The sequence below is a fragment of the Eriocheir sinensis genome, chromosome 26 (assembly GCF_024679095.1).
Source record: "Eriocheir sinensis breed Jianghai 21 chromosome 26, ASM2467909v1, whole genome shotgun sequence".
Lineage (NCBI taxonomy): Eukaryota > Metazoa > Arthropoda > Malacostraca > Decapoda > Varunidae > Eriocheir > Eriocheir sinensis.
In genome coordinates, this window is record NC_066534.1 from 13,349,305 (window position 1) to 13,375,636 (window position 26,332).

Here is a 26,332-nt window from a genome sequence, read left to right on the forward strand (position 1 = left end):
TGAGTGCGTGTGTATGTGTGTACTGCTGGGTAGGTGGGTTCTTCAGTCTGTCTGTCTGTGTTTGTCTGTCCTCCCGTCAGACAGACATCAAATGATTCACACATCTTTTTTCAACGCTCCACATTCTTTTACCCCCATCACACCTGAGCGTCGCTTGCCTGAGGTCACAATAAAATATAATGTTACCTTTTGCCATAGTGACTCCGCACCAGTCATCTCGTCTCACCCGCTCCTGTGTATTACCCTTAATTGACTACATATTTTTGGCGTGTATTATGAAAGCAACAAGCAAGGCATTAAATAGATGGAGATTGGAAATATATGAAGCGAGACGCATCGTTGAAATATTATTGAAATCGAGATAAACTGCTTTTGACGCATTACCAATTCAAGGAAAAAAAGGAAATTGAAGCTTGACATTTAAACGAGCACTTGCACATGAAATGATTTTCTGAATACATAAAAAAAAGGAAGTAAAAAGGAAATGTGACCTTCATAATACTGTCATGCTTGCTATATTTTTTTGTTTCAAAGATTAATTGGTATTCCTCTAATGACATACAGCACCGATACTGGAAAGGCCTATTTTTTCTCCCCACCGCCTCTCTCTCTCTCTCTCTCTCTCTCTCTCTCTCTCTCCAACACCCCAACACTCTCCCCAACACTTCAACATCACTTTCTCAACACCACTTTCTCAACACCACAACACTTCAACACCACAGCATTTCAACACCACTTTCTTAACACCACAACACTTCAACACCACTTTCTCAACACCACAACACTTCAACACCACATCCTCATCACCACAACACTGCCTAGCGCACTATCTCACATCATCCCTATATTCTAATACTTATACTACTTAAGGTTCAGTTATTTTAAGGGTGTGCGAATATATAAATAAATTGAAAAATATAAAGGACATCTGCCAGTGTGTAGTAATTCTTAAATGTCTGGCAGGTATAAAATCCCACTCACCTTTTGGCGGAATATTTATCTTTGCCTGTGAACGTAATATTATCTCCATTTAGTTTTCAGCGATGGAGTCTACATTAATCATTTCATTTTTGGTATCTGGGAATGGCGGTTTGAATCAGTTCGTTATTATTTTCCATGACGGATCTGCATTGGTGATTTTTTTTCCCTATCATTTCATTACCTTCCATTAACGGTAACAAAATTCATTGCATAAGTAAAAATCGTCATGGTATATATCGCTCTAGTTTGAGGATGTTTTAGGGTCGCTTTCACAGTCGTTTTCTTTGTTTTGATCGTTACCAATGGCGCCGATCGACGCTATAGTTTTCCACGTGAAACTAGCCTTTGGGGTAGTGGCGGCTACAGAGGAAGCGAGAGGTGTTGAGCGTGTGTGGTAAGGTGCGGTGCTAGGCTAACCCCGCAGCCGCCACTACCCCATCAGCCAGTTTTACGTGGAAATACTATAGCGTCGATCGCCGCCAATGGTAACAAACAAAATGACTGTGAAAGCGGCCCTTAGTCACACACATACGGATATAGGTACCACTGCAGACTAAAAATACAAGAATTCAACTGGGTATCACCGTGTAGTCTTCATGTCTTGTACTGAATGATCCGCTGCAGTTGAAAAGGAAGGACTTTCTTTGCAATAATGTTCTTGGAATGAGACTACTGTAAGAAAAATAAATATCTATACCAACAGATTTCCTCAAGATGCGTTTCTAAAGCAAAATGGGAACACTTGACATACTTTTTTTTTTTTATCATACGCTATTGCCATATGGTCATTCATTTTTCTTCTTTTCCTTCTTCTTCTTCTTCTCCTTCGTCTTCTTTTTCTTTTTCAAAACTTCTTTCTTGCTTTCACTTCATATTTCTTGAAAGCCAATTCGACCTCATAAATAAAGATTCGTTTGTTCAGGATTGATTCTGAGTCGTCGGTGTTGTGATAAAGCACTAATCGGGAGGGGGGACTGAATAGTTCTTAAACGGGCAACGTTATGGCAAATGAGAATGGATTTTATTGCCTGTATTGGGTTAGGAACATTATCTATTCTCCGCAGCTAATATACAAGAGAGAGAGAGAGAGAGAGAGAGAGAGAGAGAGAGAGAGAGAGAGAGAGAGAGAGACGGGAATCCTAATATAGAATTCATTACACAATTTCATTTATATTCTATAGTGATTTGTTTGTTGAATGGCATAAATCACAGGAATACTCAACTTTTTACTACATTCCGTTTTTAGTTCTGTCTGTGTTTCAGTCGGTGTGAACGTGTTGATGTGAGCCAAAGCCGGTCTTCACTGGCAGGTGTTTACTGCTAACAGCGTTTAATCAGGTGTAAACTAACGTAGTTTTTTTCTGGAATTTCACGGAGATCTGACCATAGGGGGAACAGTATAAAAATAGTTACTTCGTGCTACTGTAAATTAGAATGAATTTGTATTTCGTTTATATTGGATTTTCATTGGAACTCATTTATAATGGATTGTCAGATTTCCTTTTGGCTTAATTTAACTTGCAATAGAAATTATAAACAATAGTATCAATAGGAGCAACGATATCTGCGTAAATGCTAATAAAAACAGCAATTAATATCAGTCATTAAAACAACAAATAGAAAATACATATATTCACGATTTATGTACAGCCTCATATTCACTTTCCTTTCTATTACCACCACCACCACGACCCCCCGCGCCTATCACCACAGTAACAACAACCATTCGAAACTGATCCTCTCTTTTGGGCCACTCATTCTATTGTCTTTCAGGAGCAGTGCATTGCGGGCTTTTTTTTTTTTTTTTTTTTTTTGCCCTTGAGCTGCTTCCTTGGCTATAAGAAAGAAAGAAAAAAACCCCCACCTAAGTCACTCACACTCTTTACCAAGCTGAGGTCTGGCTGCGGGCCGTGCCGGGATACACTCACATAGTATTAGTGTTCCGCCCCGCCATCGGCCCGCAGAACGACTCCATGACAGCGTAATCAAAATGCTATTATAGGGGTGTCAGTCAGTCCGGGGCCGCGAGGAGCTTATGCGTTAGTGAGGGGAAGCAGCGGGGCTTTTACTGTGTTGTTAATAATGGTAATAGTAACAATGATAATAATGATAATAATAATAATAATAATAATTTCTTCTTTTTCTTCTTTTTCTTATCATCATTATCATCACTATCATCATCATCATCGTCACCATATCATCACCATATGTTAATTATTATTATATATACATTTTTTTTTTTACTTAATTTACAGTTGTTGTTGATGTTGCTGCTATTATATTGTTTTTTTTTATTTTCTTCCTCTTTTTCCTATTTTTTTCTTCTCTTACTTCATTTCTTCTTCTTCTTCTTCTTTTTCTTCTTCTTCTTCTTCTTCTTCTTCTGCATGTCTTTTATTTTCTGCTTTCTTCATCAACCATCCTCCTCTTCCTTCTACTCTCATTATCATGAGCACCAAAAATTTTCATCATCATCATCATCATCATTCATGTGTCGACCATCTTACTGCTCGGAGACTGTGGAGGAGAGAGAGAGAGAGAGAGAGAGAGAGAGAGAGAGAGAGAGAGAGAGAGAGAGGAGAGATGTACAGGAAGACAGACATATTACACAGACAGACAGACAGACAGACAGACAAATAGACAGACGAAGATCTTTTAACAAGTGATGGCAACTTATATTGTTCAATTAATGAAACCTGTTCAAGTATTATCTCTCTCGTCTTTCCTCTTCGTCTTCTCTTCCTGTGCTCATCCGACAGTCCAGAAGATTATCTTGGGATCAGATTGTTTTCATTAATCTTCTTATAGTCAGCTCACAGACGAGGAAAATGTAGGATGGAAAGGAAAGCGAGGTTCAGGAAAGAGTTTGTGTCAGAGAGAAGAGGGAGGCGGTTATAATCCATAAGTGTATTTCTGCGTTGTGTAGGACTAGATCGGCTTAGACAGTGAGATGGAAGAATAGATTAAAGAATATGGATATCTAACGCTGAAGATTAATGTAATTCCTAATGCTACGGAAAGGGAATGGCTTACTGTAGCGTCTGGGAATATCACCCTTTTCATGACGCGAATTTTTTCTCTGAAACAGCTGTAATAGTAAAGGAAAGGTCTCTGATGGTCCTCAATACAGACAGATAAAAAGGACTTGAGACTGAAGGATAATATGCGCATCTTCAGAGAGGAGCACACGATTACGAAGCAAGAGATAAGATCTGATCAAGAGGTTGTGTATTACCTCATTCGTGAATTGTTCCCGGCTGTGGCGGATGGTTAAACTCGCATTAGAAAGCTGATTAAAGAAGTTGAGATGGGAAATTCCTCTTGCACAACGAGTTCTCGGGAAGGAGAAAAGCATGCATCGAAATAAAAGTGCCTACTTAGTAGTTTGAAATGACAGTAAATATACGAGGAGAGGAGAAATATCGTTAATGTGCAGCGTGCAGAAAAGCTTGAACAATGTCCGTAACAAGATGGATCAGAAAAATCAACATTGTTAGCAATCTGCTATATATATAGCTAAGCGAAGTTTAGCGTGTATATAAATATGTTCAATGTAAAGATGGATTTTTTGGGGGAAAGAAAATTAAGCATAAAACTGAGGGCTTAAATTCACGGAGGATGAATAGAAAGTGTATTACGGTACTGGCAGTGTATTGGCTTGGTGTAGGAACGGACCGTGAAAGTTTAGCTTGGTTTGTAGCAATGCAATTAATGAAGAAAATGCTTTATGAATGGTCATATTTAAATCTGCAACGGGAGCATACGATAATAGCTGCGCGTCTGTCTGTCTTGTCTCTCTCTCTCTCTCTCTCTCTCTCTCTCTCTCTCTCTCTCTCTCTCTCTCTCTCTCTCTCTCTCTCTCTCTCTCTCTCTATCTATCTATCTGTGTGTGCGTGTGTGTGTGAGTGCAGATATATATCCTTGCGTCTGTCGCTTTACAGATACTATTTGAATATTAATGTTTTATTTTCCATCTCTTCCAGGCTTCCTTTTATCTTGCATTCAATTACTGTCTAATCTGATAAAGAGATTAGAACGACGATTTAATCTTTCGTCACGCTTTGACAGATTTACAAAATTTGCACACCGACTGACTGACTGACTGACTGGCTAACCAACTGCTACACCAAGGCGAGGGCCAGACCGTCACACAGATACACTCAAACACGGTAAGACACGTGAGCAGAGCCATTGCCTACACGTGCGTTACATCAATAAATTCTCCAACACACACACACACACACACACACACACACACACACACACACAGGTACAAAAGCCAGTATTTGGAAGCTTTTTTTTTACGGAAACGTATAATCAGACTGACAGACAGACAAAGACAAAATAACAGGCAAATTTACAAGCAAACACAGATAAACCAGTTAAGCTTGGAAGCATTCAGTTGTCCAAGATCAAAAATCATTCGCACAGTGGTAAGAATTAAAAAGATATATTGTACTTAATTAAGGTAATATCATAAGGGCAGTTATAGTCTTTTTTTATTGTTTTTTTGCCCTGAAGAGGGAAGGAAAAAATGTCACTCTTAACTATTGAAGACTGATGTGACCTCAATCCGACCTTGTATCGAATATTCACTCAAAACTAGACACGAAAGATATCCAAATTGATAAGGCAAGTGGACGTGTGGAGGGACTTGGGAGGTTCTTATTAATTGCTCGTAATAAAGTACATTTTTTTTCATGGTATCGAGTCAAGTTCTTAATATCTGAAACTATTTCATCATTTTAGTTGTTGGTGTTTTATTGATGAATGCATTTAACTGAATTCCATTATATACCGTATGTATTTGTTGGATTGGGAAAGCTGATTCTTCCACATCTGTATTATTCTTTTCTCAATGGCAGGAGGTTTTACGTAATTGCGTGATGTGTATATTTCGTTGAACGGAAGACTTTTTCGCTATTTTGTGTCCTGTAAACGTATCACAAATAAATCAGCTCTTTTACTCTTAAATGTGTAACTTTTGTATGTTTTTTTGCGTGTATAAAGATGGTTCTTTTCATGAGGACCCAAAACCAAAGTTAGATATTTAACTGTTGATATTATTGAAAAAATGTTTAGCCTTCATGTGCGTGGACTGCACTGCAATGATCATTAGATATTTACCTACCAAAGTAACATGAAAACAAATAAACAAACAAACAAACACTGGTGTAGGAGAGCGTAGAGCAGCACACGGTATATTTCACACACACACACACACACACACACACACACACACACACACACACACAAGGAAAATACAGTATACTTTTGAAGTGTCGAGGTTACCTGCCGCACGTGTCACGCTCCGCCTCGCTTCCGACAGTTTGTTTGCGGTTGTCTGCATGGTTCTGTCATTTCTCTGGACGTATCAGAGTAAATTTGAATCATGCGTCAATCTAAAGAACGAAAAGTTTTATTGTGCCCTTTCTATGTAATCTCTACTTTTTTAACCTCAGCAATGGCAGTTGTTTTGTTCTCAGGAAAGTGAAAGGAAAATGAGTAAAAAGAATACTTTTTGGTCGAAGTTTACTCAAGTACTTATGATAGTAACTATTAAGATGTGCATTATCTCTAATGAAGATGAAATTTTATTAATCCGCATAGATTTTTATATGACATGTTCTTCATAGCAATAATATATGTAACAGGACGAAAGAAAATCATAAATAATTTTCCAGTTGCGGCGGATCTTCTTGAAACAAATATTCTGGACGCTTTCACATGTGCTGCCTCTGATGAAGTGCACCGGCGGGAGTTTTTAGTGTCTGGGTTGGGAGTTAGTTTTATTTCTTGATGCTGTGTGATGCTCGAACGACCTTGAGAGACCAATGATTACAAGTGAGTTTCCCTTTGCTTCCCTTGAACGAAATTTGACATCAGTTGATATACTTGCTTCTACAAATGTCACACTCCTTTTCCTACCAATGACTGTTTTGAAATCACAGAAACTACACCCTGGTGAGGAGGATCATTATATAAATTTTAATAATTAGCTCTTGCTCTTCCCATACAGTTCCGCCCCTTTGCCCAGGATATTCATGAATTATCTTGTTATCTCTGTAAATCTGTTTCTCAGTTCATGGTCATTTCTGCTTTGTTTAATTAAGTGTAGTATTTTCGTCCTTATTTTCGTTGGGTACATCGCTGTTCTTCAGCCGGGCAATTATATTCCCCCAGCATTACGAAGGGTATTCTTTCAAGTTAGCATATAATTATCAGGTGATCACAAATTCTCTACTTAATTAAGGAACTGCAGCTTCAATTGAAAGTTACTTTGCTTGTAATTAAGAATTCTTTTCTATATTTTTGTAACGAACCATATAGATCATAACCTCTCTTCCTATGTTGTCATCGTTACAATTCAAGACATTATTATATTATCATTGGGAGTAACTCTTTCTGTTTAACCGACTTTGCAGCATATAGTTTTTAGCATATAGCATCCCTTGCGTCTTTGACTTAATCTCTCATAAACGTCACCGTCATCACCATCAGCCATCACTGGTCCACAGCAGAACCAAAGTTTTCCCAACGCATACCTCCTCTCGGTCAAATTTTGGTGTACTCCATCCTGCTTTAGAAGATGCTTGAATTTTCTCCCTCTGGTTTCCGTCTGCTATGACTTATATAATTGTTTCCCAGCCTGTTTCTATATGTTTTCAAGCTACCGTATCTCTGTTTTGATATATCATCTATCTTAAATTGCATTTTACGCATATTTTCTGTCCATTATTAATTGATTTTCACTGTTTTTACACGACTTTCTTTTAATTGTTGATTTACTACACTGTAAAAGGAGAACGACACCCCACTGTGTTTCGGACATTCAATAAGCATTTCCTTTAGCACCTTGTCAATACTCCTTTGAGTCTCTGTTGTCTGTAAGGTCATTTACCTTTTCAATTCGATCATAACTTATTATGTTGGCACTCCAGGGGTCAGTCAAGGCCAAAAGCAAACAAAAAACAAACAAAAGAAACTCACCTTTACTCCTTGTGCTTCTTTCAACATTAATTAATTCCCGAGTGTATACATTTTCGTGGCACGAGGTCACTATTCCGATTGTTATTTTAAACCCTACCTTCCAAGTCCTTAACTTTGTGTAGTGCCATATTAGCTTTTTTCCTTTTCTTTTGTTAATTCTTTATTTTCAATTTCCTGTTTCAAGTCGCATCACTCTTTCCTCCTGATTTTACCACGAGAGCCTTTGACCTCCGTTGCAGACTCCTCCATTACTGTCATCTGACTGTTTTATTCTCTGGGAAACACTTCAACTTTCTCCTCTGTCCCTACTTTCGCCGACATTGTCTCAGGTTTCTTCTCATGTTCAAAAACCTTTCATCTCTTGACCTTTACGGGTAACTTGATAACTGTTGCCTCATATAGTAGGTCTCTGTAGATTCTAGGGCCCTTTTCCTCCCCTCTTATTTTTTTTATTGAAAGTGAATAACGTTTCCTCAAAAGTCAACGACCCGAGTAATATGAATTAAAACAAACACGTTATGCTGGTACATCTCTTCCCAGTTTATTTCATTTTGTTTTCTTGGTTTTCCTGGTCGTCACGGCAAGGATCATGGCTGTAAATGAAACTGTCTTAAAAAAATGTAGAACAACTTGATTTTAAGAATTAATCGTCAAGTGTTGTGTGCGGCATGTCGAGTGAACGCTCTTTTGATGTGTGTGTGTGAGTGTGTGTGTGTGTGCTAGTGAGCTATTTCGTTCACGCATCCAAGTAATATGATGATAATAATGCTTTAAGAAAAAAAATGAGGCGTAGAAATAGAAAGGGATCAGGATAAGGAGGAGGAGGAGGAGGCGGCAGGGGGGAGGGAGGAGGAGGAGGAGGAGGAGGAGGAGGAGGAGATGCTGGAAAGATGGTGATAGGTTACTATAGCGTGATGTAATAGGACATTGACATCTACTAGTAATATGTATATGTTAATTTTTTAGTACTCACTGAGCTGTCAAAAATCAAATGGAATGTTGTTGCTGTGTTAGGGTAAACAGCCGTTGTTTTAGCTCTTTCTTACCAAAAGATGTCAGCTGTATTAGCAACCGACCTGTCTTCGTGTGAGTGGGATTCCCCAAACCTCATTAATCATTTTATTCTTGGCATAATTGCCCCGTGATATTACAAACACTTAAAGAATTGGATGTAAACATTAACCCCTAAAAGTGGTTAAAATAAAGCCCGGATTAAACGGGTTCTGGCTGACTGATATTGTTGGAAATGTGTCAAGGGAACGAAGAGCTTGCGTGTTTTATTGGCTCAAGTCACTGCTATGATCAACGTGTTAATAAGCCGAACAGCCTGTTAGAATTGTGAATACGATTACGGAAAAGAAAACCGAAGAGCTGTGTATAGGGGCACAAGGTGTATTTGTATGGAGTGATTGATTGGTCATGGTTTTCAATTGAGGTTAGAAATTCACTGACAGGACAGTGCATGGCTGGAACGTGCACCGCCACACTGATTGAAGCATGGCGCCGTTGAGACACGGCTGGCGAGGAATGAACGCTTTGTTAATTGATCATTGCTTCTGTAATTTTCCAACTGTGTTATTGTTATTGACTGAAGAAATGTGCTAAGCCACACACACACACACACACACACACACACACACACACACACGTACGCGCGCGTTAAATCATACTGAAAATACTTAGACATAAAGGCAGCCGGACAGACGTACAAGACAGAAGGGGTGAATGATAATTTTAATTAGAAAACTTAAACATTCTCTTGCATTCTCTTGCTCACAGGGCTTTAGCACATTTATCAGTGCTTCTACGGCAATTCTACAGCAAACTGAGGGGATGAGTTTGCAAGACACTATATATGTACGAAACCATGTTAACTTTTTAACCAAGGGTTGAACAAGTGTCAGTTTTTTTAATCGCATCGATTTGTCTCTAGAAGTAACCCATTCCTTGCTATACCATAGGAACTTTTCCTTGTATCTAAACGTATTCGCACAAGCAATACCAACGATGCCCTGTATCCACGCATGGATCGCGCCGGTATAGCTTCTGGATAAACGTTAGTTTCCAGGACTGCTCTTATTGATATTACACGACTAAGTTGCACAACGATTTTTATGACATGATGAAATTCAACATCAGACCAACACATTTCGCAGTAGGTCACCTCTTACTGCAGGCGAACGTGACATCTTTGTTGAGTTGATGCACTGTGACATCCTAATGGCAGCCTCTGAGGGGCGGGGGTCGCAGAGGAGTTTCACCATCACTGAGCTGGTGAGTGACGGCCGCCAGCCAGCCCGATCATGGCGGTGCGCTGCTCTCGTGTTGCCTCGGCTGGGGCTGTCCACGAGTATTATAATGTCTTTCTGTTGATCAGCTATGAATAACTCTGGACTTTGGAAAAATAAATATCTTATTAGAAGGATCCAACGTTGACAATTACTGCGTATGTTATTCAAAATTTCAGTGAATGCTTAACTTGGGCGTATTCAGTCATGCAGTGCAGCTGTGGCCTGTGGAATTACGAGCCAGTAGCTCTCAGCCGCTAGGACATTTTTATAATTAGTTCTTCTAGCATGAGCAACTAAAATACTACTATACGTTTCTGCCTATGGCGCCGATAGGCTTTTTTTGTGGGGCCTGATGGTAGGCCCGAGCCTGTTATTGTGCAGGCAAGTGTTTATAGGGGCGCCATCTTGGTTAGCTCATGTTGCTTCCCGGAGCTCATCTTTGATACTCTCTTTAGAGAGAGAATCCGAGTTGATAATATATGCGCAACGACATCACTTGCTCTCGTCCCCACGACCTTGACTCTTCTGAATTTTCCACCATCTGGCTAAGACTTCATTGTCATTCTATTACTAAATACATATGTGCTGTTTATCTCTCACATAACTCTACTAACTATGTAAAATTCTTTGACTATTTGAACTCTAAAGTGGAGCACATCTTGACTCACTCTCCCTTCGCTGAAATCTCCATCTTGGGAGATTTCAATGTTCACCACCAGCTTTGGCTTTCATCCTCCTTCACTGACCAGCCTGGTGAACAAACCTACAACTTTGCTCTCCTCAACGATCTAGAGCAGTTGGTTCAGCACCCTACTCGTATTCCCGACCGTCTTAGAGACAGGCCCAAGATTCTAGACCTCTTCCTTATCTCTAATCCTTCTGCTTACTCTGTCAAACTGTTCTCTCCGTTATATATATATATATATATATATATATATATATATATATATATATATATATATATATATATATATATATATATATATATATATATATATATATATATATATATATATATATATATATATATATATATATATATATATATATATATATATATATATATATATATATATATATATATATATATATATATATATATATATATATATATATATATATATATATATATATATATATATATATATATATATATATATATATATATATATATATATATATATATATATATATATATATATATATATATATATATATATATATATATATATATATATATATATATATATATATATATATATATATATATATATATATATATATATATATATATATATATATATATATATATATATATATATATATATATATATATATATATATATATATATATATATATATATATATATATATATATTTTGGCAGCCTCATTAACCTTGTATGTCGTCCTTGTGTGCTCGCCGCTCGTCAGGTCCTTAGAGGGGGAAGCCGCTACACAGGTCCTCATCAACACCACCACCACTTCTACTTACCTTCACTCGCCGCTTTTTTTATTTAACTCCTTTCTTCTCCTAGTTTCCCCGTCGACGCTTCCCTTTCCCGCTTCTCCTGACTCTAAACACTCCTGATACTCCACGTGCTCCACTTTTTTTTTTGTAAGTCCTACAAGTATATTTTTCCATTTTCATTTTGCCCGTGCACACTCCGCCTATTCCCGTCTTTCTCCGCTGCTGCATCCCTCTCTCTCGTCTGCCGTGACACCAAACACTCCAAAGTTACTCCCCTCCATGACTTTTACTCTTTTCCCACAAGAGCTGAACTTTTTAAGACTCCTCCACTCTTACCTTCCCCAGTTTACACAATCATAATGTTTGTTTTGTATTGATTCTCCTCACAGAAAGAGTTACATGCATGTGTTTATTCCGATTCCTCTCTAGTTTTTGATTGGATATAAAAGTATTACTGTAAAAACGCATCAGTCCAGTAGGGTCATTAATTGCTTAACGACTCATTTGTCCAATTAGGAGTCGGTAAACAGTGGAATAAAGGTTTGCGTTCGTTTGTAACTGAAGCGTGACAACCAGACGTTTGGGGCGAGCAGCAATTATTATTTTCATCCGACTGCTGAAAATCATGAGAGTACGATACAAAGGTTTGATGATTTTGTGATTTGTTCGTTGGTATTGTCAGACGCTTCCGCCTTTCACATCAACTATTTCGAAAGGCCAAAAAGAAGATCAGTCGGGTTCTCATGAGTGTTTCCTAAGGTTCACGGTACAGAGGAAGGGTCACACTACCACCAGGGTCATAAAAGTACCCATGGAAATGCATAGAACTCCTAGGAAAGTCTTGTCAAATAAGTGAAATGGGCCACGAAATCTTTAGTAATACGACCCGTTATGTTTTACTTGAGGGTCATCGGCTTGGGAGTTCATGTCAGTGAGGAAAAAAGAAGTGAGGTGTAGTGTATGAAGGAGGAAGTGACTGGCGGATGACTCACCTCGTCTGGTTTGTGACGTGATATTGCACAGTTCTCACCTTGGCACTTACACCTGAAAATATTAATATGCCATGCACACACACACACACACACACACACACACACACACACACAGACAGTTCAAGGATGTTGTTGCTAAACCGCTGCCCTTGGTATTCTTTTTCAGTCTGTTTGTTGTGTTTATTCATAGCGAAGTAAATTGAAAGCAGAGTGAATTGTAACCGTGTGGAAAATTGAAAATGTCTGTAATCCATTAAAACTTGAGTATTGGTGCTGATGTAACAGTTTCGACTAAGCTGATGTGGATGTTTAATTAATCATGTTTTTTTTTTTTTTTCTTTCAGAAGGACGTGGAGGGTTGCCCGTGTCGCCGCTTGGTGAGTAACATTATTTCAATCACGGGGAAGTTTTCATCAGCAAACGCCTCTACCAGGAAGTTTTTTCTTATCTATTTCATGGGTGCGAATGACCTGTTGCTTTTGGAAATTGTCAGTTATGATTATGGGAACTACATCTGTAAGTTTCGAATTCGAACCTTGATGTGTTTTTTTTTGTTTCAATTAGCATCAACTGATTCATCATGTCGTAATTGACTATTTCAACGAGCAAGAATCTGGCACCACTTACTGGGAGGCTGATGAGAGGCTCTTTGCTGCTGAGGACACCCCTCTTATTGGCGGTTTTTTTTGGATTATCACTTAAATTTTTATGCCATCATTATCGAGGACCGTTGATTTTGCTTCATTCATCAATGTGTATTTTTTTATACCATCTAATCAAGTGAGGTTTAGAGTGAGGGAGGGGGGAGGTGGAGAGGGAAAGAGGCAAGTAATTAGAAGATGAAAGGCGAGAAGGGCGGAGGGAGGAGCGAGAAGGGAGGGCAGCGAGGAAGGAAGCGTGTCGGATGTCCTGCACACGGGGACGGGGCGCCGAGGATCGATATTCTTTGTTCGATCACTGGGTGCGGGATTGTTAAGTCGCTAGGTAGGAACACGGCTCACCCTGTTGCGCTGTAAACCGTGTCGTCTTCCAGGCAGAAAAGTTACAGCCTTTCAAAATAGACCCTAGAAAAAAAACTAATTTATTAAGTATATCGTCACCTTCATAAACAAACCGCCTAAGTCATTATTTTTTACTTCTCAGGAAATCAGAAAAGAACTGTCATCATCTCACTTGGCTTAAGGTTTAGACAGAAATGAAAAGGCCAATTCCAGAACACTGAAAACCTGAATGACGAAGGCAATTATACAAAAATGGGCGTCACGTGTTGAAAAGTTGATGTAGACAAAAACCTGGAAATCGCTGAAAAATGAGGCGATTATTTTATGAGGGTGACGATATACAAGTTGCAGACTAGCCAAACATATGAAAAAAAATGATGAGGTATAGACAGAACCTGCAGACTAAGCAAACATATTCAAGGAAAGAAAACAAATTGATGAAGTATAGACACTTTTATAATTAGAAGGAAATGTGTAACGAAAAGAAAAACTAGCCAAACGCATGCAAAAAAAAAAATAAATAAATAAATAAAAAAATAAATAAAATTGATGAGGTATAGACATACCCTGTAGACTAAGCAAACATATTCAAGGAAAGAAAACAAATTGATGAAGTATAGACACATTTATAATTAGAATACAGTGTGTAACGAAAAGCAAAATATATTTACCTCTACAAAAATCATTCGGTAGATTTCATAAGATCTAATTGTTTAGGGTGGGGGGTGGGGGCGGGGTAGCTCGCACAATGAAAGTCCGTCTGCGTCCGTCCCTTGCCAGTTCTGTGCTACTCCTGTACAATCACAGACCACCTGATGTTGATTGTGCGAGAAATATATGTGTAACTGACCCCGGTGAAGCTCATATTTGTACATACATGCTTAGTTCCTGTCTTATTATTTTTGACCGTATAGGAGGCAGCTTAAGAAAAGGATACAAAATAAAAGCTAAAGTCTTAAACCTAGAAAGTCTTTAACGTGCGGCCGCTTTTCAAGGGGGAGGAGGCGCGTTGCTCAACACACCCAGCCACGTAGTGAAATTGGCCTGTCCATGCAACAGTCTCAGAGTACTCCATTCTAAGCACTTCTTTACTGTTTTTGTTTTCTTCCCATCCTCCTCTTCTTCATTTTCGTCCAACATTTCGTCGGCAATCTTCTTACGTGTAATGGTTTGCGTAATGACATATTCCTCTTAAAATAGATTCTTCCAACTCCTGTTTTTCCCTCTTTTTAACCTCCTCCTCCTCCTCTTCCTCCTCCTCCTCCTCCTCCTCCTCCTAATTCTGGTTGTCGTCTCGCTATCTAGTTCCGTCTTCGGCACAGTCCCCTTCGGCTTCGTCTTCAAGTATCTGAAAAAATTCAGTAACGTCGATTACTCCAAATTCTTTGAACTGCAAACCAACCTAAGAACTAGAAATAACGGTTTACCCATTCAGTCGAGTCGATGTAACACAGACATCGGAAGGAGTTTCTTTTCAAACCGAGTCATCCGTCACTGGAACAATCTTCCTTCAGAAGTAGTAAATGCGAATACTATCAACTCCTTCAAATATAGAATCGACCGTCACTTCGCTGCGTCGGGAGTAAACTGAATATTGAGGTGCTTTCATCTGCTCCTCAATATCGAGGTGCTTTCATCTGCTCCTCATTGTCGAGGTGCTTTCATCTGCTCCTCATTGTCGAGGTGCTTTCATCTGCTCCCCAGGCCCCAAGTGGCTGTCGAGCAGATTAAATCACCAAAGCGGGCAACCTCGTAATGAGCCCATAGGCTTTCTGTTGCCTGCATTTCCATGTTTCCATGTTTCTCCTCCTCTTCCTCCTCTTCTTCCACCTCTTTCTCCGATCTTTCTAATCCTCCATCTTTACTTATCCCTCCTCCTCCTTTGCGGTCATCGTTTTCTCGTTTGTCCAGTTCCGTCTTCGTCAGCGTCCTCCTCCTCCTCCTCCTCCTCCTCCTCCTCCTCCTCCTTTTACTCCTCCTCCTCTCCTTCGTCCTGCTCTCTTTCACCTTCTCTCCTCCAAAAGTCAAGTGGGGGCGGCGTTGGAGTGGTGCCGCTGAAAAGGTCTAGTTTACCATCGACTTATCAACATAGAAAAATAAATATTGTGGGTCAACTGCCAGTGACTTTTCTTTATTTTTTCTCTCTTTTTTGCCCTCCCCTCTTCGTGGCGGCCATTTTGTAGTGACTTGATGAGGTACACAAACACTAACTCAAATTTTACGATGCTGCAGTTGATTTTTCTATTAATGCTGCGGGGAATTATATAATGGACTTTTTTTTTCCTTTTATTTAGCGCATTTACTGTTTTTCTGTCACTGTGTCTGTTGAGGATTGGAGACGTAGAGGGAGGGAGGGAGGGAGGGAGAGATTGGGGAGAGGGAAGATTGGAGACGCAGAGGGAGGGAGGGATTGGGTAGAGGGAAGATGGACAGGAAAGAGAGAAGAGAATGATGAAAGGAAAGCAATATAAGGGAAGATGTGATTAATTGCTCTGATTCTTCTATTTCTTCTTCCTCTCCTCCTTTTCCTTTTTTTCTTCTTGTTCATCTTCCCCGTCTTCGCCTTCTTCTTCTTCCTCTTCTTCATCATCATCTTTTTCTTCTTCTTCTGTCTGTTCTTGTTCTTCTTTTTGTTCTTGTTCTTGTTTTTCTTCGGTTTGTACTTGTTCTTGTTCATTTTCTTCATCATCTTCTTCTTCTTCCTCTTCTTCTTCTTCTTCTTCTTCTTCTCCTTCTTCGTATTCTTCTTCTTGTAGTCTAGTAATAGTAGTAGTGGTAACAGTAGTTGGAGGATGAGGATGAGGAGGGAGAGAGAGAGAGAGAGAGAGAGAGAGAGAGAGAGAGAGAGAGAGAGAGAGAGAGAGAGAGAGAGAGAGATTAAAATAGAATTACAGAGAAATTCAGAACACACAGACCCAGTGGTCCAGCCTAGGTGGTCTGTCCTTTAACCCAAGTGAATTTATATTAATCAGTTGGCACCAAAACTTTGCATGTCTACTTTAGTAAATATTAAGTTGAAGGAAGTGTCTGTCGCACTACAACAGTGGTGAAGAAAAAATTGGTGCAGTCTGAATTTACTTGTTTACATTTAAGTTTTGTGCCATTATTTCTCGTTCGCAAAGTGTCATCGATTATAAACAATTTTGATTTGTCCACATTCGTAAAGCCATTAAGTATTTTAAAACATTCGATCAGTTTTCCTCGGAGGCGACGTTTCTCAAGAGAGAACATGTTTGGAGCTGAGAGCCTTTCGTCGTAAGGTTTGTTGCGCAAGGAAGAGATCATATTTGAGAGAGAGAGAGAGAGAGAGAGAGAGAGAGAGAGAGAGAGAGAGAGAGAGAGAGAGAGACAGCCAGCTTGGAGTCAGTCACAACCCCCGCTTCCTCCTCGCCTTATCGATCGCCTATAGATAAGACTGAGATGTTTTGTTCCCTGCTTAGGCCTCCTCCTCCTCCTGTAGGCGCCATTGACCGTGACTACTTGAGGCTCGCAGTCACTGATAGGCTGCCCCGAGACAACTCACACGTAGGCCTATTCAACACACGATATCCTATGTATACCACACCGCCCCCTGCGACCCTGCTCCTCCTCCTCCTCCTACTACTACTACTACTACTACTACTACTACTACTACTACTGCTGCTGCTGCTACTACTACTACTACTACTACTACTACTACTACTACTACTACAAACCTAAACTAGCTCCATCTTACCTGAGTACTGCCGCCAACACAGGTAAACGACCGATAATCTGCTGTAATGAGTTTATGGGGACGAAGTAACGGCGGAGTTGGTGATTATGGTGTACGTATCGGTGATGGTAAGGTGTAGTGCTTTTGATTAGGGCTCTCTCTCTCTCTCTCTCTCTCTCTCTCTCTCTCTCTCGATAAGAATAGAGACAAGGGGTGGGGTTGGGGTGGAGGTGGGGACTAAGGGCTCAGGCAGTGGTCGAAGAGAGGGGAGAGTCACCACCACCACCACCCTCACCATCAACACCACCGCCGCCGCCGCCTTCCTGCCTGAGGGGTCATTGGGAACAAGTACTCGATCTCCCTGCACCGTTGCCTTCCCTCCCTCCCTTTCCCGACCACCACCACCATCACCACCACCACCATTAGCTTAATTCTCTTCTTGCGTCACGGAGACAGGTTGACAAGTGTTTGTGATGGAGAAGTAAGCGGGTGTTGGTGGGTGGTGGTGTTGCTGGTGTTTCTTGTGATTTGGGTGTTGCGTACTGTTCGATGTATTGCGTTTCGGCAGCCCTACGTGTGCATTGATTTCTTTAGCGTAGGCCTACTCGTCTGGGCCGGCGTGGCCTTTAGCAGGGGTGTGGTGGCCGCGGGGGGGGGAGGGAGATGTGGGGGAGGAGGGTGAAGAGAGGGAGGAGAGCTTAGTTTGAGGGGGTATAAGAAGGGAGGGAAGCAGGGGGTGGGAAAGGTGTGTGTGTGTGTGTGTGTGAACTTTCCGTTTCTAACCTTTTCTTCCCCATTTTTGTGCCCAGCCCGCTCGTACTCTTCCCCCTTTTTTTTAATTCAAAGGTGAATGTCAAGTTGAAGTTTGGACATTGCCGGTTTTTTGTATATTGATCGTCCATGTCGTAATGAACACACACACACACACACACACACACACACACACACACAGGGAAAGGTCTGTGCCCCTCGCCCTCAAAAGACAGCCAGGCGAATATGGGTTAAGTTAAAATGGAGTTCAATGGCGCGAAGGTCAGGAACCCCGCCAAGGTCATGGTGTGTGTGGCGGTGTCTGCCAGGATCTAACGAGGGCCAGACGGAGGGAGGAGCAGGAGGGAGGGGCCGGAGGGCAGGGCGGGCGGGCCGGATGGGCGGGCTAAGGCGGCGGCGGCAGTGGTGGTGATGGTGGTGGAGGTAGCGGGCCGGGCGGAAAAGGAGGGTAGGGAAGGGAGGGTTTGAGATGTTCACGGCGTAGAGAGAGAGAGAGAGAGAGAGAGAGAGAGAGAGAGAGAGAGAGATGATGTCTTCTTCAACATGCGTCAGAGTGGAAGTTTCCATGAAGTTTCGCAAGAGCTGTGAAGTCCTTTGCCGGTGTTGCCGCTGGTGACGGTGGTGGTGCTGGTGGTGGTGGGGGGGGAGGTGGAGGAGAGGGGCCCTTGACATTGCTCTGGCTGTGGCAAGTATACAGAACACAATGTGACGACTCCTTGGCGGCACTAAAAATAGATTACGCAATGGTGACGCTGACTGAGGAAGGCAGAGCTTGGAGGGGGATGATGGAGGGAGGGGCGGAGGCACGGAGAGGGGAGGAAGAGGCGTGATTTGTCTGGGGAGCTCCGTTACGAGATTGTTGTACTCATCCTCTTATGTTTGTAGATTTACGACCTAAAAACTGTCTTCTTCACCCCCAAAAATGGCTTCATATAAAATTATCGATAAAATGCTTAATTATTGGCGTTTCTTGACAATTGTTATGGGTCAGAAACCAGTAAATACGATGCACTGACTACGATAATTTGGCAACGTTGCTGGGGAGTGAGCGTTTGGGGATGGGGCGGCAAGGAAGAGGGAGACGGCGGCGGCGGCTGCGTGGAGCGGTAGGCTTATGTGCACATGTAGGCTGGCTGCGAGGGTCTGGCTGGCCGGGGCACTGGGGACGTGACGAGGCTTATATATACCTCCCTCCCTCTCTCCCTCTCTCCCTCAGTCGTTCTCTCTCACCCTCTTTTCTCTTCCTCCCTCCGCCATCCCTCCCCGCCACCCTTTCTCTCCTGCTGCCTACCTGACGCGCCCTCTCACACCTGCCGTGGCCGTGAGGAGCAGAGCGGCCGCCTGTCACACACACGTCAAAGGAGGTGTGTGTGGAGCCGCCGCTCTGGGCCTAAACTACACTCATTAATAAGTGTGAGGTGTGATTTTTCTCCCGGCGCACACAGCCCAGTCAGTGATCGATTCCTCCCCTGCCCTGTGCGTTGAGGGAGCGAGGAAGGTAAAGGGAGAGAGGGAAGGAAAGGAGGGAGGGAGGGAGGCAGCTGTACATTCTCTCCCCCGTCCATAGTGTGTCGTTTCTTCGTGTCAATGCTCGTATAATTATTCACATAAACGTTTTCGATGCAGCTGTCCATTGTGTCGAGTGTATGTGTGTGTGTGTGTGTGTTCCCCTCTTCGTTATGTAGCAGCCTCCGTGATGTGTGGGGCTCAGGGAAGGGGAAGGGTGGGGGGCTCTTCTCCTGTGATCTGCAATTCTGTGTTGTCGCCTTGTGGAGTTCGTGTATGTGTAATTGTGTGTACATCCTGTGGGCGGCGTGTGTGTGTGTGTGTGTGTGTGTGTGTGTGCTTCTCTTCCTCAAGTGTTCGGCGATACCTTAATTTTCTCGTGATTTTTTGACGTAATTGAAACACCAACTTCTAATAATACTTTTTTTTAACATTATCAGCTACAAGTTAAGTGCGTTGCCCTGAATTCTGCTGTTTGTCCTCTTCCTACATTACGAGTTCATATATTGAGCATTTTTTCTTAACTTCTTCATACAACGCGAAACGAATCTTAGCTGCTAATTGTATTTCAGACGCATCATTAATGGCCTTTTTTTATTTTTTATTTTTTTTATTTTTTTAGTTACTGTAAACCCATTAGAGGTGTAAGTCATAATTGCCGGCCCTCTGCTTCCTTCATTATCAGTCCCTCGGGCGTTTCCTCTTTATGGCGCTATAATTGGAAATAACTCGATTGATATTTTTAGACACTCCGCAAAAAAACGAAACAATTAGCGAGCAATCCCATCATTACACCCTCCGGCTGTCCTCCTCCATCACGTTGAGGCTACAGCAAGAACATTTCCCTTTGATTTTTAACGCAATAATATAATTTTCTGATATTTCGGATATAAGTAAAATAGTCCTGTTCCCTCATGCTCAGTCTTCATCTTAGATATTTCCTTTAGATTTTCACACAACGTACAGGCAAGCTTCACTATTTAAAAATGCTTGAAATACACTTTTTTATGAGCTTTCGACTATTGGTTAAAAGACATCGATCAAGGTTCCAAATTTCTATTATACCCATTATTATTATTGCTAATATTATCACCTACCTATTACACCTTTCGGAGACCTTCATGCGTTAAAAGTTCTTCTATTACTTGACTTACACTTCCCTACGGACTTTCGACAACTAGTTATAAAAAGTTCCTGATTTCTAGTACACCCATCGAACGGTTCGCCTGTTTGAAAGCCTCTCGTAGAAGTTGCTGGGAATCTCGTGGAAAGTTTTATAATGCCAGTGATAGTTTTACCCGACTTCAACGCCTTTAACGGGAAAATCGCCCCAGAAGTCCCAGTTAATCTTCTCTGACCTTGGAAAACAGTTGTGATGGGAGAGAGATGGAATTAAGGACGTGACGGGAGGGCATGGAGGAGACGAGAAGGTGAGGGTAGACTGGAGAAGAGAGAAGATGAAAGAAGGGATAGAAGAAAGGTGGAAAAGGAGATAGATGAGGAGAACATGGATCTCAGCCTCCAGAAGCTTCCCCTTCCCCACCTTGAGACCTCCTCCAACATAAGAACGCTAGACCATAAGAAGCTGCAAGTGACCGGATGACCTTTACTCTCCTGGAAATACGTCACCATCTATCTTCCCAATTCATGAGCTGATCTGACCTTTCCTTGAGCACTTACCTCGAGACCTCCTCCAACATAAGATCGTAAGACCATAAGAAGCTGCAAGTGACCGGATGACCTTTACTCTCTTGGAAATACGTCACCATCTATCTTCCCAATTCATGAGCTGATCTGACCTTTCCTTGAGCACTTACCTCGAGACCTCCTCCAACATAAGATCGTAAGACCATAAGAAGGTGCAAGAGATCTGATGACCTTTACCCTCCTGGAAATACGTCTCCATCTGTCCTCCCAATTCATGAGTTAATCTGACCTTTCTTTGGGCACTTACCTTGAGACCTACACCAACATAAGATTGTAAGACCATAAGAAGCTACAAGAGACTAGATGACCTTTACCCTCCTGGAAATACGTCACCATCTACCGTATCCTCCCAATTCATGAGTTAATCTGACCTTTCCTTGAGCACTTACCTTGAGACCTCCTCCAACATAAGAACGTAAGATCATAAGAAGCTACAAGAGACCAGATGACCTTTACCCTCCTGGAAATACGTCACCATCTATCTACCCAATTCATGAGCTGATCTGACCTTTCCTTGAGCACGTACCCTGAGACCTCCTCCAACATAAGAACGCTAGACCAGAAGAAGCTGCAAGAGAGACCAAATAACTTTCAAAGAGCAGCTCCTGGGAATATGTCACAATCTGTCCTCCCAATCCATGAGTCGATCTTACCTTTACCTGGGTATTGAAAGGCGTCCAGTAAGGTGCAGGCCAGGTGTATCCAATAACCTGAACACCTGTGCGCGGTTAATCCAATTATGAGCACCCCAGGTATATTGTGAAGAAGTTACCTGTTCCTCTCTCTCTCTCTCTCTCTCTCTCTCTCTCTCTCTCTCTCTCTCTCTCTCTCTCTCTCGCATGTGGCACCCAAAAGTTAAGTCAGAATCCTTAATCGAACTGTCTCTTATTGGGTTTGTAAAGAGGAAGAGGAAGAGGAGGAAGGAGAGAAGGCGGCATACAGGGGGAGGAAACGGAAGGAGGGAGGGAGAGAAACATTGGGAAAGGGTGTCTTGGGCGCAGGCGGGGGAGAAAGGCGGGAGGAAAGGCGTTTGAGACGGAGAAAAAAAGGGGAGAAGGGAGAGGGGAGGCGAAGAGGGAGGCAGAAGGAGACGAATGTGTGACTCTACAGGGAACTGAGATTGGCAAGTTGGGGGCGTGGGTGATGGGGAAAATGGGAAGGGAAAGAACGAGTATATATATAGTGAAAGTAAAGGGAAGAAAAACGGAAGGGGAGAAGAGAGACGGGGGAGGCGAAAAGGGAGGCAGAAGGAGACGTGACTGACAAGTTGGGGGCATTGGTGAGGTAATGGATGGTCGAGTGGGAGAATGGGAAGGGGAGAAACAACTTGATGGTGAAAGTGAAAGAGTAAAGCTGGGGAATGGAGGAAAAGAGGGAGAAGAGAGGTGAATGAATCAAGGAAGGTAATATAGATAAGGAAAGCCAGAAATGAAGGGAAAAAGGGGAGAGAGATGGAATTTAGGACGTGACGGGAGGGCATGGAGGAGACGAGAAGGTGAGGGTAGACTGGAGAAGAGACAAGATGAAGGAAAGGGATAAAAGAAAGATGGAAAAGGAGATAGATGAGGGGAATAGGTGTTTGAAAGGAATGAAGGTGGAAAGGGGAGATAACCAGAGATATAGGCAGTAAAAGAGGGTGAGGGAGGAAAGAGTTATAAGTAAGGATAAGAAGAGAAAGGAACGAGAACAGAAAAGGAGAGTGAACGTGAAGTTTATAGAAGCGAAGAGAAGACAGTGAAGGACGAACGAATTGGAAGGGAAAAAAAGGGAGGAGAGTTAAAAATGGAGGAAGGAAGAATAGCGAGTAAAAGAAGGAATATGGGGGAAGGGAGAGGGGAGAAAGGAAGAACATTAAAAGAAGGAAGGACGGGAACGAAAATGGTTAAAGAGAACGAGAATAAAAGAAGAGGGGAGGGAGTGAAGATGTGAGAAGGAGAGAAGGGAGGATGAAGGAATAATGGTAAGGTTAGAAGAAGTAAAGGAAGAAATTAAGGAAAAGGACAGAAGAGGAGAAAGGAAGAGGGAAGTGAGGGAATGAATTGGGAGAGGAGGAAGAAGGTACGATAGGAAGGATAGAGGGGGAGAGGGAGGTATGGAAGCTGAAAAAACAGGGAAGTGAGTTGAGGAAGACGAGAGAGAGAGAGAGAGAGAGAGAGAGAGAGAGAGAGAGAGAGAGAGAGAGGATGTAGGAAGTGGGTAGACTTGGAGGGAAGGAAGGAAGGGCGAGAGGAGGGGGAGGGCGGGGATGGTGATGATTGTGAGTTGGTGGTGCGTGATGTGCCTGTGGTGATGAGTGATGGTGTGAAACGAGGTGTGCTTCCCTCTCTCTCTCTCTCTCTCTCTGGATGTTGTATATTTTTTTAACGTTTTTGTAAATATATTTGATAGTGTTACTAAAATTAATCATGTTCTTGCTTTTCTTTTTTCTACCATCATTTTTCTCATTATCACCATCTTCTTCTTCTTCTTCTTCTTCTTCTTCTTCTTCTTCTTCTTCTTCATCTTCTTCTTGGTATTGTATTTTCTTTTTCTTCTCCTTTTTCTTCTGAAGCCGAAAAGTATTGCAAAGTACGATCCTATATTTAATTTAAAGAGAGAGAGAGAGAGAGAGAGAGAGAGAGAGAGAGAGAGAGAGAGAGAGAGAGAGAGAGAGAGAATTTATAATCTTTCAACTCGTCAAACCATATTTAGCGAGACAGATGGACAAACAAACACACGGGCAGGCACACAGAGAGAGAGAGAGAGAGAGAGAGAGAGAGAGAGAGAGAGAGAGAGAGAGAGAGAGAGAGAGAGAGAGAGAGAAATAAACATCCTGAGCCATAAAGGGAGACAGTAAAAAAAAGATAAATATATAAACGGTTTGACAGTAAAAAAAGAAGACAGACAAATGCGAGCAGAGATAGACAGGCGAACAAAGAAAATAGGGAGGGCATAGAAGGGCATAGAGATGAAGGGCATTAGGGCCTTGACATTGTGTTGCTCCCGGGGCCATATTCTTAAACACTTCGGGGACCAAGTACATACATTTTTGACAAGGCTTTCGTCGGGGTTGTGGGCATTTCCAGGGGTAGTTTTATGACCCTCGTGGTAGTTTGACCCTCCCTCTATACCGTGAAACTAAAAGAGGTCATGAAAACGCGATTAATCTCCTTCCTCTTCTGTCTCTCTCCGGCATTTGACCACAGATGTTGCGCCGACTAAACGAAACTTTCCAACTTTTCCTTTTTGGTCCTAGGGAATTGTTGATGTTAGAGGCGGAAGCGTCTTGTGCTCTCGTGATGTTGAGGTGTGGTGAAGTACTTCCGGTAACCACCACCACTGTTTACCATCATCACCACCACTAGCACTAACAACACAACTTCTAGCAATGCCACCTCACCCTACCAATAGCTACCACCACCGGCACGACCACTGTCACCTCCGCTACCAGTACTATGCCCACAGTGACCACCGACCTCACTAGTAACGACATTATCACCATCACTGTAACCACTAATACAACCACCATAACCACCAACAACACCATTTCCACCTTCACCATACAAGGCACATCACCACCATCAGTATAATCATCACCAGCACAAGCAACACCATTTTCACCTTCACCATCACCAACATAACCACTATCACGACAATCACCACCACCTCCATTAACGCAACCACTGCCTAACCGCGCCATTCCACACCCACCAGTACTAGTTTGGCCTTTGTAGATGGTATGTACAATTTCCCTTAGGTCAGAGCGTAAATCCTGAACTATAGTAACGTTACCACTACCACTTAAAGCTAGATTATAATTCGGAACTTTTTTTTTTTCAAGGTTAAGCCTCCTCTTCTTTCATCACTTCATAACCAACCCCTCAAAACAATAAGCTTTATATATTAACAACGAACTACAATATTACTTCGTGCGCGCGTTACGTTATTTTTATTCCACGATGATGACGGACAGATGATATGGCGTAGTTCTGGAGGTGGTGGCTCTGCTGGTACACACACACACACACACACACACACACACACACATACTTATCGATTTAGGAAGAGGGATGCATAACAGGATCGAGAGGCGATTATACACATTCAAATTCCTTTCTCGTAACCCCGAAAACCCGGGAGACGCAAGGACGCCGCATCAGGACTGGCGGCGGGAAGAGAGAGAGAGAGAGAGAGAGAGAGAGAGAGAGAGAGAGAGAGAGAGAGAGAGAGATGAAGGGGCGGAGGGGCGGCCTGTGCTGTCATCTGTCATGGTTGGGGGGCGGTGAAGGGAGCCTGTGCCACCTCAGACCCCACCATGAAACCGCGCGGGGCAGGCAGGTCATTCCCCCCACCCCACCCCACCCCACACACACACGCACACACACAGGGTATACGTGGATGTGTGTATGGTGGTGGTGGTTGTGGTAAGCGGTGCCGTTCATGGGAGGGCCTTGGAGCGTGAAGAGGCAGGATAATGATGGGAAGAATGGACTTATGGTGGCGGTGGTGGTGGTGTTGAGGATGCGTATGGTAGTGGCGTGGAGTGCTGGTGGAGTGTGGTGATGAGATAGAGAGATGGGGGAATAGGATGACGGAGAGAGAGAGTCATGATCGTGGTGGGAAGGGAGGGAGGGAGAGGGACGTCTGAGGAAGCCAAGCGGGGAGTGTTGGTGTGGGAGTGAGCACCGCCACCACGCACTTCATAGGACAGAGTGACTTGCTACCCGGAACGCCTCACGCTGGACTCCCTCACAACGGCCCCGCGCAACGACCCACCTGCTGCTGCGTCTCCTCCACCTCCACGTGTCCCCCCCCCCCCTCCCCGTGAGAGTTGCCTGAAAGATGGGACTGCTGTGTGGAGGGGAGTTGAGGCAGACCAGACACACTAGCACCACAACACCGATTCAGCACCGCCCATAGCGCCATCATAGCATCACTTCAGCATCGCGGG

The 26,332-nt window shown here is 42.4% G+C and overlaps 1 long non-coding RNA gene across 1 annotated transcript in view; it reads left to right on the forward strand.

Moving 5' to 3' along the window:
• Window positions 1-26,332, forward strand: part of LOC127003782 (uncharacterized) — a 187,691-nt gene that overhangs the window by 1,654 nt on the left and 159,705 nt on the right. Inside the window, exon 2 of the long non-coding RNA XR_007757394.1 lies at window positions 13,068-13,100. This is a non-coding gene — a long non-coding RNA (uncharacterized LOC127003782). The remainder of the gene's footprint in view (window positions 1-13,067; window positions 13,101-26,332) is intronic.